Genomic DNA, 13461 nt, shown 5'->3' on the forward strand with positions numbered 1-13461 from the left:
ACAATTTAGCATGGCCAATCCCACCCTAACCTGCACATCCCTGGGCACTACGGGGACAATTTAGCACGGCCAATCCCACCCTAACCTGTACATCCCTGGACACTACGGGGACAATTTAGCACGGCCAATCCACCCTAACCTGCACGGGGGAACCGGGCAAACTCCCGACAGACAGACGGTCGCGTACAGACGATGGGAACGACCCCTGGGGCCGTGAGGCAGCAGCGCTGACCGCTGAGTCACCGTGCCACCCCCAGTCTGTTCTACGACACTCCCATGGAATTGTCTGTATGATCTGGGGACAGGGGCGTCCCGTGTCGCGTCCCATGGAGATTTGCCTGGCTGGTTACCAATGCATTTTTCCTGCCTGCCCCCAAAACCGTCGGATTCGTCCCCGTTTGGCGGAGGGACGTGGCCGCGAGTGGGATTGTCTATCTGCGCGTGCGCTTGCGGAGGGGAGGGGTGGGGGGGGGGGGGGAGTCGACATAGCCCTGAAAACTCTGACCCCTTGGGGGTGGACTCTCCCTCCGCGGGGGAAACACACCCTTTCAGCCCAAACCGAGCTGGTCCCACACCTGCCCCTGCTCCTTCATACCTTTCCCTTCCATGTCCTTATCCAAATGTCTTTTAACTGTTGTAACTCCACCCACCTCTTTCCCCCCCCCCCGCCCCAACTTCCTCAGCAAGTTAATTCCACACGCGGACCCACCCTCTGGGCTAAAGCAGAAATTGCATGAGTTAGTAAGTTTGCAGATGACCCCAGAATTGGAGGTGTAGTGGACAGCGAAGGGGGTTACCTCAGATTACAACAGGATCTGGCCCAGATGGGCCGATGGGCTGAGAAATGGCAGATGGAGTTTAATTCAGATGAAGTTAAAAATCACACAACACCAGGCTACAGCACAACAGGTTTAGTTGGAACGATTCTCCGCAACCAGAGCTTCCAATTAAACCTATTGGACTATAACCTGGTGTTGTGTGATTTTTAACTTCTCCCTCGGTCAGACCCACACTCGGAGCACCGTGCACAGTTCCCCGGTCTCCCCTCGGTCAGACCCACACTCGGAGCACCGTGCACAGTTCCCCGGTCTCCCCTCGGTCAGACCCACACTCGGAGCACCGTGCACAGTTCCCCGGTCTCCCCTGGGTCAGACCCACACTCGGAGCACCGTGCACAGTTCCCCGGTCTCCCCTCGGTCAGACCCACACTCGGAGCACCGTGCACAGTTCCCCAGTCTCCCCTGGGTCAGACCCACACTCGGAGCACCGTGAACAGTTCCCCGTTCTCCCCTGGGTCAGACCCACACTCGGAGCACCGTGCACAGTTCCCCGGTCTCTCCCCTCAGTCAGACCCACACTCGGGGCACCGTGCACAGTTCCCCGGTCTCCCTCGGTCAGACCCACACTCGGAGCACTGTGCACAGTTCCCCTATCTCCCCTCGGTCAGACCCACACTCGGAGCACCGTGCACAGTTCCCCGGTCTCCCCTCGGTCAGACCCACACTCGGAGCACCGTGCACAGTTCCCCGGTCTCCCCTGCGTCAGACCCACACTCGGAGCACCGTGCACAGTTCCCCGGTCTCCCCTCGGTTAGACCTACACTCGGTAAACCACTTTGGACTGGAAGATGTTAGGAAATGTATTCACTGAGATTCGAAGGTGTCGTGGACAGCGAAGAGGGTTACCTCAGATTACATCAGGGATCTGGACCAGATGGGCCAATGGGCTGAGAAGTGGCAGATGGAGTTTAATTCAGATAAATGTGAGGGGCTGCATTTTGGGAAAGCAAATCTTAGCAGGACTTATACACTTAATGGGAAGGTCCTGGGGAAGTGTTGCTGAACACAGAGACCTTGGAGTGCAGGTTCATAGCTCCTTGAAAGTGGAGTCTCAGGTCGATAGGATAGTGAAGGAGGCGTTGGGTACGCTTCCCTTTATTGGTCAGAGTATTGAGTACAGGAGTTGGGGGGGTCATGTTGGGGCTGTACAGGACATTGGGTTAGGGGGCCCCTGTTGGAATATTGTGTTCAATCCCGGTCTCCCTGCTACAGGAAGGATGTTGTGGAAGGGGTTCAGAAAAGATTGACGAGGATGTTGGAGGGTTTGAGCTACAGGGAGAGGCTGGGACAGGCTGGGGACTGTTTTCCCTGGAGCGTCGGAGGGTGAGGGGTGACCTTATAGAGGTTTATAAAATCACGAGGGTGGGGGGTAAATAGACAAGGTCTTTTCCCCCCCCTGGGGTGGGGGAGTCCAGAACGAGAGGGGGGTAGGTTTAAGGTGAGGGGGGGAAAGGGACCCGAGGGGTAACGTTTTCCCCCAGAGGGTGGTGCGTGTGTGGGAGGAGCTGCCAGAGGAAGTGGTGGGGGCTGGTACAATGACAGCATTTAAAAGGCATCTGGATGGGGGACAGGAACAGGAAGGGTTTAGAGGGAGATGGGGCCAAGTGCTGGGGAATGGGGGGGACTGGATTAGGTTAGGGGTACCTGGGTCAGCACGGACGGGACGGGCCGAAAGGTGTGCTTCCCCTGCCAGACGCGTCTGGGACTCTCCCTGCAGCTTCGCGGTCCCACCGGCTCCTGCCCTTTGACCGCCCCCCCCAACCCCGGGGCGTGACACCCTCCCCCACCCCCCCGAACCCTGTCAAACAGCCACTTCCAAGACTGAGGGGGGTGGGCTGGGTCTCCTCGGAGAGTCAAAGATGTCAATTCCCCCCCCCCCCCATCCCCCGCCCCCCCCCATCCCCCGACCCCTTCAGAGTTGCTCGGTTCCTCCGTCTCCTCCCGTTCCGTTGCTCGGGGTTCGATCATCCATTTTCGGCTCGTTTTTGTTCGATCCCCTGGCCCTGAGGTGTTGCCATTGCCCCTTGGTCCTCCCGGGGCTGCAGTGACCCCTCCGGACCTGGGGGTGTCACTGTGGCACGGTTGCCAGAGGACGTTGCTGCGCCTCCAGCCCTGGAGGGGGCGCCGTCGACCGGCTCCGCTCAGGGGCGTGGTCTCACCAGTGAGTGTCATTGCACCTCCAGCGCGGGGGGTGTCGCCGCAGCCCGGTCCTCCCAGCCTGCCATTGCACCTCCCGGCCTGCGAGCGCCGCTGCCGCGCGGTCCTCCCAGCCTGTCATTGCACCTCCCGCCCTGCGAGCGCCGCTGCCGCCTGGTCCTCCCAGCCTGCCATTGCACCCCCGCCCTGCGAGCGCCGCTGCCGCCGGGTCCTCCCAGCCTGCCATTGCACCTCCCGCCCTGCGAGCGCCGCTGCCGCGCGGTCCTCCCAGCCTGCCATTGCACCTCCCGCCCTGCGAGCGCCGCTGCCGCGCGGTCCTCCCAGCCTGCCATTGCACCTCCCGCCCTGCGAGCGCCGCTGCCGCGCGGTCCTCCCAGCCTGTCATTTGCACCTCCCGCCAGGGGAGTGGCGCCACCGTTTCGCTGTTTGTTGTTGTTGTAGCTTCCCGGGGGGGTAGAAAAGTCTGGTTTTTTTTGCAATCGGCGGGGAATTCCCCCCGGGTCCTAATTTTTTTTTTGCAAAGGGGGCGGTGCAAAGTTTTTTTTGGGCGGAGGGGGGAGTGGAACCAGATCTGGGTTGCATTTTTGCATCTTTAGGGGGGGGGTTTGCATCAGTTTGCACCATGGCGTTCAACAGGCTGTGGCTGAGGACGGGGTACGCCGCCGTCGGGACGCTGCTCGGCCTTTCGGCCTTCCTGTGCTGGACCATCGCCTTCAGGCAGCCGGCCACCGCCGCCTTCGGGGGGCTCTCCGGTGAGTCGATTGCAAAACCAGACGCGCGCCCCCGGCACCAATGCAGCCCCGCCCGCCCGTTGCACCCATGCAACCCCGGGGGCGACCTTGCCCACCCCATGCATTGGACGTTCGACACCCCCGGACGCTCGTTTCCGCTCCCGGGCTCCGGGGGTGACTCCATGCAGGGGTACCTGCGCGCCCCCGGCACCAATGCAGCCCCGCCCGCCCGTTGCACCCATGCAACCCCAGGGGCGACCTTGCCCACCCCATGCATTGGACGTTCGACCCCCCCCGGACGCTCGTTTCCGCTCCCGGGCTCCGGGGATGACTCCATGCAGGGGTACCTGCGCGCCCCCGGCACCAATGCAGCCCCGCCCGCCCGTTGCACCCATGCAACCCCGGGGGCGCCCTTGGCCACCCCATGCATTGGACGTTCGACCCCCCCCGGACGCTCGTTTCCGCTCCCGGGCTCCGGGGGTGACTCCATGCAGGGGTACCTGCGCGCCCCCGGCACCAATGCAGCCCCGCCCGCCCGTTGCACCCATGCAACCCCGGGGGCGCCCTTGGCCACCCCATGCATTGGACGTTCGACCCCCCCGGACGCTCGTTTCCGCTCCCGGGCTCCGGGGGTGACTCCATGCAGGGGTATCTGTGCGCCCCCGGCACCAATGCAGCCCCGCCCGCCCGTTGCACCCATGCAACCCCAGGGGCGACCTTGCCCACCCCATGCATTGGACGTTCGACCCCCCCGGACGCTCGTTTCCGCTCCCGGGCTCCGGGGGTGACTCCATGCAGGGGTACCTGCGCGCCCCCGGCACCAATGCAGCCCCGCCCGCCCGTTGCACCCATGCAACCCCAGGGGCGCCCTTGCCCACCCCATGCATTGGACGTTTGCTCCTGGATGCTTGACTCCCTTCCCCGTGCCCCGGGGTGACCCCGTGCAGGGTCAGCTGTGCACCCCTGGCACCAATGCAGCCCTGCCCGCTCAGTGCACCCATGCAGCCAGAGGGGCGCCCGAGCAACGCCCAGGGAATCTGGGCAATGGCTTTTCCGATACAAGTGGGGTCTGTGCCAGTGGGGGGGTGTGGGGTGTGGGTTGTGGGGTGTGGGGGGGGGGGCAACAATGCAGCCCTGAATACCCGCCCACCCTCCACCAAAAGCCCCCCACCCGGGACACGCCCATGGCATGCGCTGGCGGTGAGCAGAGCTTGTTGCATGCATGCGTGGGTGGGTGGGGGGTGGGTGTGGATGGGGAGGGGTGAGGTTTTAATGTGGGGTTGGGGAGGTTTTGGGGGGCGGGGGTGGGGGTTGAAGAGACGATCGGCGTCCGACGGCGCCAATGCAGCTGGGGAGAGCGACCGCGCGCCAACCATGCAACCGGGCCGGGCGTTGTGTAGGCACCGATGCAGCTGCGGAGTGGGGGGGGGGTTGGGGGGAGAATGACTGACTGAGCAAGCCCCCCCTCCCCACCCCCAACCCCTTCCACCAACGCAGCCAGCGATGCACGCAGCCAGCGTTGGCCGCGGGGGTGGGGGGTGGGAGGCTACAGAAATGCAGGCAGATCTGGGCGGCAAGAAAGGCTTGAGGCGGTCTGGCCGCCATTAGTCAGGCGTTGGGGGTAGCGGTTGGGGGTACTCTTCAGATGGGGGTCAGCGTGGACCCGTTGGGCCGAATGGCGTGTACCCCCACTGTAGGGGAGGGGTCTATGATTCTCTCACTCCCTCCTCCCCTCCCTCCTCCTCCCTCTCTCCCTCTCTCTCTCTCTCTCTGTTCAGGGACATTGGGTGTGGTGCATCGGGTCAGGGCTAAATATGGGGAACGGGTGGGTTACTCTTCGGAGGGGTTGGCATGGACTTGTTGGGCCGAATGGCCTGTTGCCCCATTGTTAGAGGGGGTGGGGTGGGGGTCTACGATTCTCCCTCTCCCACCTCCTCCCTCTCCCCCTCTTTCTCTGTGTTCAGGGGACACGTGGGTGGGTGTGTAAGTCGGGGGGGGGGGGGGGTAAAATATGGAGGAATGGGTGGGTCACTCTTCTTCGGAGGAGGTTGGCGTGGACCTGTTGGGCCGAATGGCCGTGCCTCCCCACCGTGAGGGGGGGGGGGGGGGCGGGGGGCTGCCTCTGTGATGAGGGACCCTCCGTGGGGCAGACGCTGGAGGTCTCAAAACGCGGTCCTGGGGCGAGGGGGTAGGAGGGTCTGAGTGGGTTGGTTGTTGCTCTAGAGATTGCCAAGTCATTGTCGTAGAGAGCCACAGAGATGTAGGGCAGGGAAACAGACCCTTCGGTCCAACCCGTCCGTGCTGACCCAGATACCCCAACCCGATCTAGTCCCCACCCGCCAACGCCCGGCCCATATCCTCCAAACCCTTCCTACTCATAGACCCATCCAAATGCCTCTTCAATGTTGTCATTGTACCAGCCTCCACCACATCCTCTGGCAGCTCATTCCATACACGTACCACCCTCTGGGGGAAAAAGTTGCCCCTTGGGTCCCTTTTATATCTTTCCCCTCTCACCCCTAAACCTATGCCCCTCTCGTTCTGGACTCCCCCAACCCCAACTTTGTCTATTTGTCCAATCCACGCCCCTCAAGATTTTGTAAACCTCTACACGGGGTCACCCCTCGTGTTTCCTTTTGGGAGGTGGAATTTGAAATGCAGAACCCGGGGTTAGAGGCAGGATTATTGGCAGGGGGGAGGAACAGGGGGTCTCCAAGGGTCCACGTCCACGGGTCCCTCAAAAGTTGCCGCCCAGGCTGATCGGGGTGTGAAGATGGCGTACGATGTGTGGGTTTCCATGAGCAGAGGGGGGGGGGATTGAGTCTAAGAGCCGCGGGGGTTTTGCTGCAGCTCGAACAGAGCCCTGGTTAGACCCCACTTGGAATATCGTCTTCAGTTCTGGGCGCCCCATCGCAGGAAGGATGTGGAAGCTCGAGAGAGGGGGGTCAGAGGGGGATTGACCAAGACGCTGCCCGGACTGGGGGGGCTGGTCCGATGGGGAGAGGTTGAGGGAGTTAGGGCATTTCCCATTAGAGTGAAGAAGGATGGGAGGTGACTTGATAGAGGTGGACAAGATGGTGGGAGGCACCGATAGAGTGGATAGGCAGAGACTTATCCCCAGGGAGGGAATGGCCATCACGAGGGGGTGAAGGTGATTGGAGGGAGGTTTCGGGGAGATGTCAGAGGGAGGTTCAATACACAGAGAGTTGGGGAGAGGGGGTGGGGGGAGTAGAGTCAGAGACATTAGGGACGTTGAAGTGACTCTTGGACAGGCCCATGGGTGACGGTACAATGAAGGGGATGGAGGTTAGTCTGAGCTTGGAGTAGGAGAGAAGGCAGGAACAACAACCACTGACCGTCCATTCCCCACCTCTGTGTGGGGCAGCAGGAGATGGGGGAGATACCAAACAATGTATTTTGGATCAGCCTTTACTGTGCAACAGAACATGGACGGTACAGACTGTTGGGGAAATAGATGGTGACACCTTGGAAAATGCCCGTATTACAGAGGGGGAACGTGCTGGGGGTCTGAAAACGCATTAAAGGTGGATAGATTTCCCGGGAACCTGGTCAGGTCTTCCCTAGGACCCAGTGGGAAGCTGGGGAGGTGATCGCTGGGCCTCTCGCTGAGATATTTGTCTCATCGATCGTCAGGGGTGAGGGGCAGGGAGACTGGAGGTTGGCGAACGTGGTGCCGCTGTTTAAGGAGGGCGGGAAGGACAAACCAGGGAGCTATAGACCGGTCAGCCTGACCTCGGTGGTGGGGAAGGTGTTGGAGGGTAATCCTGAGGGACAGGATTTGGAACGTAGAACGTTCCAGAACTGTACAGGCCCTTCGGCCCCTCGATGTTGGACCGACCTGTGGAACTAACCTCCCCTATCCCATTCCCGTCCATGTGGCTATCCAATGCCCCCCTTAACGTTGGTGAGTCTCCTCCTGTTACAGGCCGTGTGTTCCACACCCCCCTCCTACTCTCTGAGTAAGGACACTCCCCTCTGCCATCTGTCCTGTATCTATCACCCCCTCAGTTTAAAGCTGTGTCCCCCTGGTGTTAACCATCACCACCCGAGGGAGAAGTCTCTCCCCGTCCACCCTATCGAACCCTCGGATTCTCTTATAGGTCTCAATTCAGTCCCCTCTCAGCCGCCTTCTCTCTCACGAGAACAGCCTCAGCTCCCCTCAGCCTCTCCCCATCAGACCAGCCCTCCCAGTCCGGGCAGCGTCCTGGTCAATCCCCTCTGACCCCCCTCTCTAGAGCTTCCACATCCTTCCTGCGATGGGGCGCCCAGAACTGAAGACAATATTCCAAGTGGGGTTTAACCAGGGCCCAGTCGGTCCTGGGGAGAGTTGCTGAGCACGTTGCCCTTGGAGCACAGGTTGGCAGCTCCTTGAGATGATGTAGAGGCGCCCGGGGTTGGGCTGGGACAAAGTCCGAAGCCACGCGACACCAGGACTTTACCCTCCTCCAGTTTAACCACATCCTTCCTGTAACAGGGTGACCTGAACTGAGCACAGTGCACCAGGGGAGACCTCTCCAACCTCCTGTACAACCCCAACGTGACGTCCCCAACTCCCTCCCCTCAAAGGGCTGAGCGATGAAGGCAACCATGCTAATCACCTTCTACAACCCCCACCCCCCCCGTCTACCCACGACACAAACTTCAAAGTCAGACACCACTCGACTCCTGGTCATCGTCCAACAGGTTTATCTGAGATCACGCCTGGGGATGGAGCAGTGTACCAACAGCCTGTGATCATAAATAAACCTGTTGGACTATGATCCTGGTGTCGCGTGGCTTCGGACTTTCTCCCAGCTCAACACCGGGCGCCTCTACATCATCTCAAGGAGCTGCCAACCTGTGCTCCAAGGGCAACGTGTTCAGCAACTCTCCCCAGGACCGACTGGGCCCTGGTTAAACCCCACTTGGAATATTGTCTTCAGTTCTGGGCGCCCCATCGCAGGAAGGATGTGGAAGCTCTAGAGAGGGGGGTCAGAGGGGGTTTACCAGGACGCTGCCCGGACTGGGAGGGCTGGTCTGATGGGGAGAGGTTGAGTGAGCTGAGGGTGTATCCTGAGGGAGAGGACGTACATGTATTTGGAAAGGCAAGGACTGATTCGGGATAGTCAACATGGCTTTGTGGGTGGGAAATCATGTCTCACAAACTTGATTGAGTTTTTGAGGAAGTAACAAAGAGGATTGATGAGGGCAGAGCAGTAGATGTGATCTATATGGACTTCAGTAATGCATTCGACAAGGTTCCCCATGAGAGACTGATTAACAAGGTTAGATCTCATGGAATACAGGGAGAACTAGCCATTTGGATACAGAACTGGCTCAAAGGTAGAAGACAGAGGGTGGTGGTGGAGGGTTGTTTTTCAGACTGGAGGCCTGTGACCAGTGGAGTGCCACAAGGATCGGTGCTGGGTCCTCTACTTTTTGTCATTTACATAAATGATTTGGATGTGAGCATAAGAGGAACAGTTAGTAAGTTTGCAGATGACCCAAAATTGGAGGGTGTAGTGGACAGCGAAGAGGGTTTCCTCAGATTACAACAGGATCTGGACCAGATGGGCCAATGGGCCGAGAAGTGGCAGATGGAGTTTAATTCAGATCAATGTGAGGGGCTGCATTTTGGAAAGGCAAATCAGGGCAGGGGTCATACACTTAGTGGAAGATCATGGGACAGTCCAGGCCCTTCGGGCTTCGATGTTCTGCTGTCCTTCTATCCTACTCTAAGCTCAGACTGACCTCCATCCCCTTCATTGTACTGTCATCCATCGGCCTGTCCAAGAGTCACTTAAATGTCCCTCATGTCTCTGACTCTACTCCCTCCCCCGCCCCCCCCCCGCCACCGCTGACAGTGCATTCCCCCCACCCCCCACCCCCCCCCCCACTCTCTGTGTAAAGAACCCCCCTCTGACATCTCCCCAAAACCTCCCTCCAATCACTTTCAAATGATGTCCCCTCGTGATGGCCATTCCCTCGCTGGGGATAAGTCTCTGCCTGTCCACTCTATCGGTGCCTCCCACCATCTTGTCCACCTCTATCAAGTCACCTCCCATCCTTCTTCACTCTAATGGGACACGCCCTAACTCTCTCAACCTTTCCCCATCGGACCAGCCCTCCCAGTCCGGGCAGCGTCCTGGTCAACCCCCTCTGACCCCTCTCTAGAGCTTCCACATCCTTCCTGCGATGGGGCGCCCAGAACTGAAGACAATTTTCCAAGTGGGGTTTAACCAGGGCCCAGTCGGTCCTGGGGAGAGTTGCTGAACACGTTACCCTTGGAGCACAGGTTGGCAGCTTCTTGAGATGATGTAGAGGCGCCCGGTGTTGGGCTGGGACAAAGTCCGAAGCCACGCGACACCAGGATCATAGTCCAACAGGTTTATTTATGATCACAGGCTGTTGAACACTGCTCCTTCCCCAGGCGTGATCTCAGATAAACCTGTTGGACGATGACCTGGAGTCGAGTGGTGTCTGACTTTGAAGTTTGTGTCGTGGGTAGACGGGGGGGGGGGGGTTGTCGAAGATGGTTAGCGTGGTTGTCTTCATCGCTCAGCCCTTTGAGCGGAGGGAGTTGGAGACGTCACGTTGGGGTTGTACAGGAGGTTGGAGAGGTCTCCCTGGTGCACTGTGCCCAGTTCTGGTCACCCTGTACCAGGAAGGATGTGGTTAAACTGGAGGAGGGTAAAGTCCTGGGGGAGTGTTGCTGAACAAAGAGACCTTGGAGTGCAGGTTCAGAGTTCCCTAAAGGTGGAGTCACAGGTAGATAGGAGAGTGAGGAAGGCGTTGGGTATGCTTCCCTTTATTGGTCAGAGTATTGAGTACAGGAGTTGGGGAGGTCGTGTTGTGGCTGTACAGGACATTGGTTAGGGGGCCCCTGTTGGAATATTGTGTTCAATCCCGGTCTCCCTGCTACAGGAAGGCGTTCGACAAGGTTCCCCATGGGAGACTGGGTAGCAAGGTTAGATCTCATGGAATACAGGGAGAACTAGCCATTTGGATACAGAACTGGCTCAAAGGTAGAAGACAGAGGGTGGTGGTGGATGGTTGTTTTTCAGACTGGAGGCCTGTGACCAGTCGAACACCTTTCTGTAGCAGGGAGACCGGGATTGAGCACAATATTCCAACAGGGGCCCCCTAACCCAATGTCCTGTACAGCCACAACATGACCTCCCCAACTCCTGTACTCAATACTCTGACCAATAAAGGAAGCATACCCAACGCCTCCTTCACTCTCCTATCGACCTGAGACTCCACTCTCAAGGAGCTATGAACCTGCACTCCAAGGTCTCTTTGTTCAGCAACACTCCCCCAGGACCTTCCCATTAAGTGTAGAAGTCCTGCCCTGATTTGCCTTTCCAAAATGAAGCCCCTCGCATTTACCTGAATTAAACTCCATCTGCCACTTCTCAGCCCATTGGCCTATGAGCTTGGGATTTCTGGGTCAGCACAGATGAGATTAGAGACAGTCAACATGGCTTTGGGGGTGGGAAATCATACCTCACCAACTTGATTGAGTTTTTGAGGAAGTAACAAAGAGGATTGATGAGGGCAGAGCAGTAGATGTGATCTATATGGACTTCAGTAAGGCGTTCGACAAGGTTCCCCATGGGAGACTGATTAGCAAGGTTAGATCTTATGGAATACAGGGAGAACTAGGCATTTCGATACAGAACTGGCTCAAAGGTAGAAGACAGAGGGTGGTGGTGGAGGGTTGTTTTTCAGACTGGAGGCCTGTGACCAGTGGAGTGCCACAAGGATCGGGGCTGGGTCCACTCAGATGACCCCAAAATTGGAGGTTTAGTGGACAGTGAAGAGGGTTACCTCAGATTACAACAGGATCTGGACCAGATGGGCCAATGGGCCGAGAAGTGGCAGATGGAGTTTAATTCAGATAAATGCGAGGGGCTGCATTTTGGAAAGGCAAATCAGGGCGGGGGTCATACACTTAGTGGGAAGAACATGGGACAGTCCAGGGCCTTCGGCCCTCGATGTTCTGCTGTCCTTCTGTCCTACTCTAAGCTCAGACTAACCTCCATCCCCTTCATTGTACTATCATCCATCGGCCTGTCCAAGAGTCACTGAAATGTCCCTCATGTCTCTGACTCTACCCGCCCCCCACCTCGCAGACAGTGCATTCCACCCACTCACCCCCCCACCCCCCCACTCTCTGTGTAAAGAATCTCCCTCTGACATCTCCCCGAAACCTCCCTCCAATCACCTTCAAATGGTGCCCCCTCGTGATGACCATTCCCTCCCTGGGGATAAGTCTCTGCCTATCCACTCTATCGGTGCCTCCCACCATCTTGTCCACCTCTATCGAGTCACCTCCCATCCTCCTTCACTCTAATGGGAAACGCCCTAACTCCCTCAACCTCTCCCCATTGGACCAGCCCTCCCAGTCCGGGCAGCGTCCTGGTCAATCCCCCTCTGACCCCCCTCTCTCGAGCATCCACATCCTTCCTGCGATGGGGCGCCCAGAACTGAAGACGATATTCCAAGTGGGGTCTAACCAGGGCCCAGTTGGTCCTGGGGAGAGTTGCTGAACACGTTGCCCTTGGAGCACAGGTTGGCAGCTCCTTGAGATGATGTAGAGGTGCACGGTGTTGGGCTGGGTCAAAGTCCGAAGCCACGCGACACCAGGATCATAGTCCAACAGGTTTATTTATGATCACAGGCTGTTGGAACACTGCTCCTTCCCCAGGCGTGATCTCAGATAAACCTGTTGGACGATGACCTGGAGTCGAGTGGTGTCTGCCTTTGAGGTTTGTGTCGTGGGTAGACGGGGGGTGGGGGTTGTAGAAGGTGGTTCGCACAGTTGCCTTCATCGCTCAGCCCTTTGAGCGGAGGGAGTTGGGGACGTCACGTTGGGGTTGTACAGGAGGTTGGAGAGGTCTCCCCTGGTGCACTGTGCCCAGTTCTGGTCCCCCTGTTACAGGAATGATGTGGTTAAACTGGAGGAGGATAAAGTCCTGGGGGAGTGTTGCTGAACAAAGAGACCTTGGAGAGCAGGTTCAGAGTTCCCTAAAGGTGGAGTCTCAGGTCGATAGGAGAGTGAGGAAGGCGTTGGGTATGCTTCCCTTTATTGGTCAGAGTATTGAGTACAGGAGTCGGGGAGGTCATGTTGTGTCTGTACAGGACATTGGTTAGGGGCCCCTGTTGGAATATTGTGCTCAATCCCGGTCTCCCTGCTACAGAAGGGTGTTCGACTGGTCACAGGCCTCCAGTCTGAAAAACAACCCTCCACCACCACCCTCTGTCTTCTACCTTTGAGCCAGTTCTGTATCCAAATGGCTAGTTCTCCCCTGTATTCCATGAGATCTAACCTTGCTAACCAGTCTCCCATGGGGAACCTTGTCGAACGCCTTCCTGTAGCAGGGAGACTGGGATTGAACACAATATTCCAACAGTGGCCCCTAACCAATGTCCTGTACAGCCACAACACGACCTCCCCAACTCCTGTACTCAATACTCTGACCAATAAAGGAAAGCATACCCAACGCCTCCTTCACTCTCATATCGACCTGAGACTCCACCTTTAGGGAACTCTGAACCTGCACTCCAAGGTCTCTTTGTTCAGCAACACTCCCCCAGGACTTTACCCTCCTCCAGTTTAACCACATCCTTCCTGGTACAGGGGGACCAGAACTGGGCACAGTGCACCAGGGGAGACCTCTCCAACTCCTGTACAACCCCAACGTGACGTCTCCAACTCCCTCCGCTCAAAG

This window comes from Chiloscyllium punctatum, chromosome X (genome assembly GCF_047496795.1).
Source record: "Chiloscyllium punctatum isolate Juve2018m chromosome X, sChiPun1.3, whole genome shotgun sequence".
Taxonomy (NCBI): domain Eukaryota; kingdom Metazoa; phylum Chordata; class Chondrichthyes; order Orectolobiformes; family Hemiscylliidae; genus Chiloscyllium; species Chiloscyllium punctatum.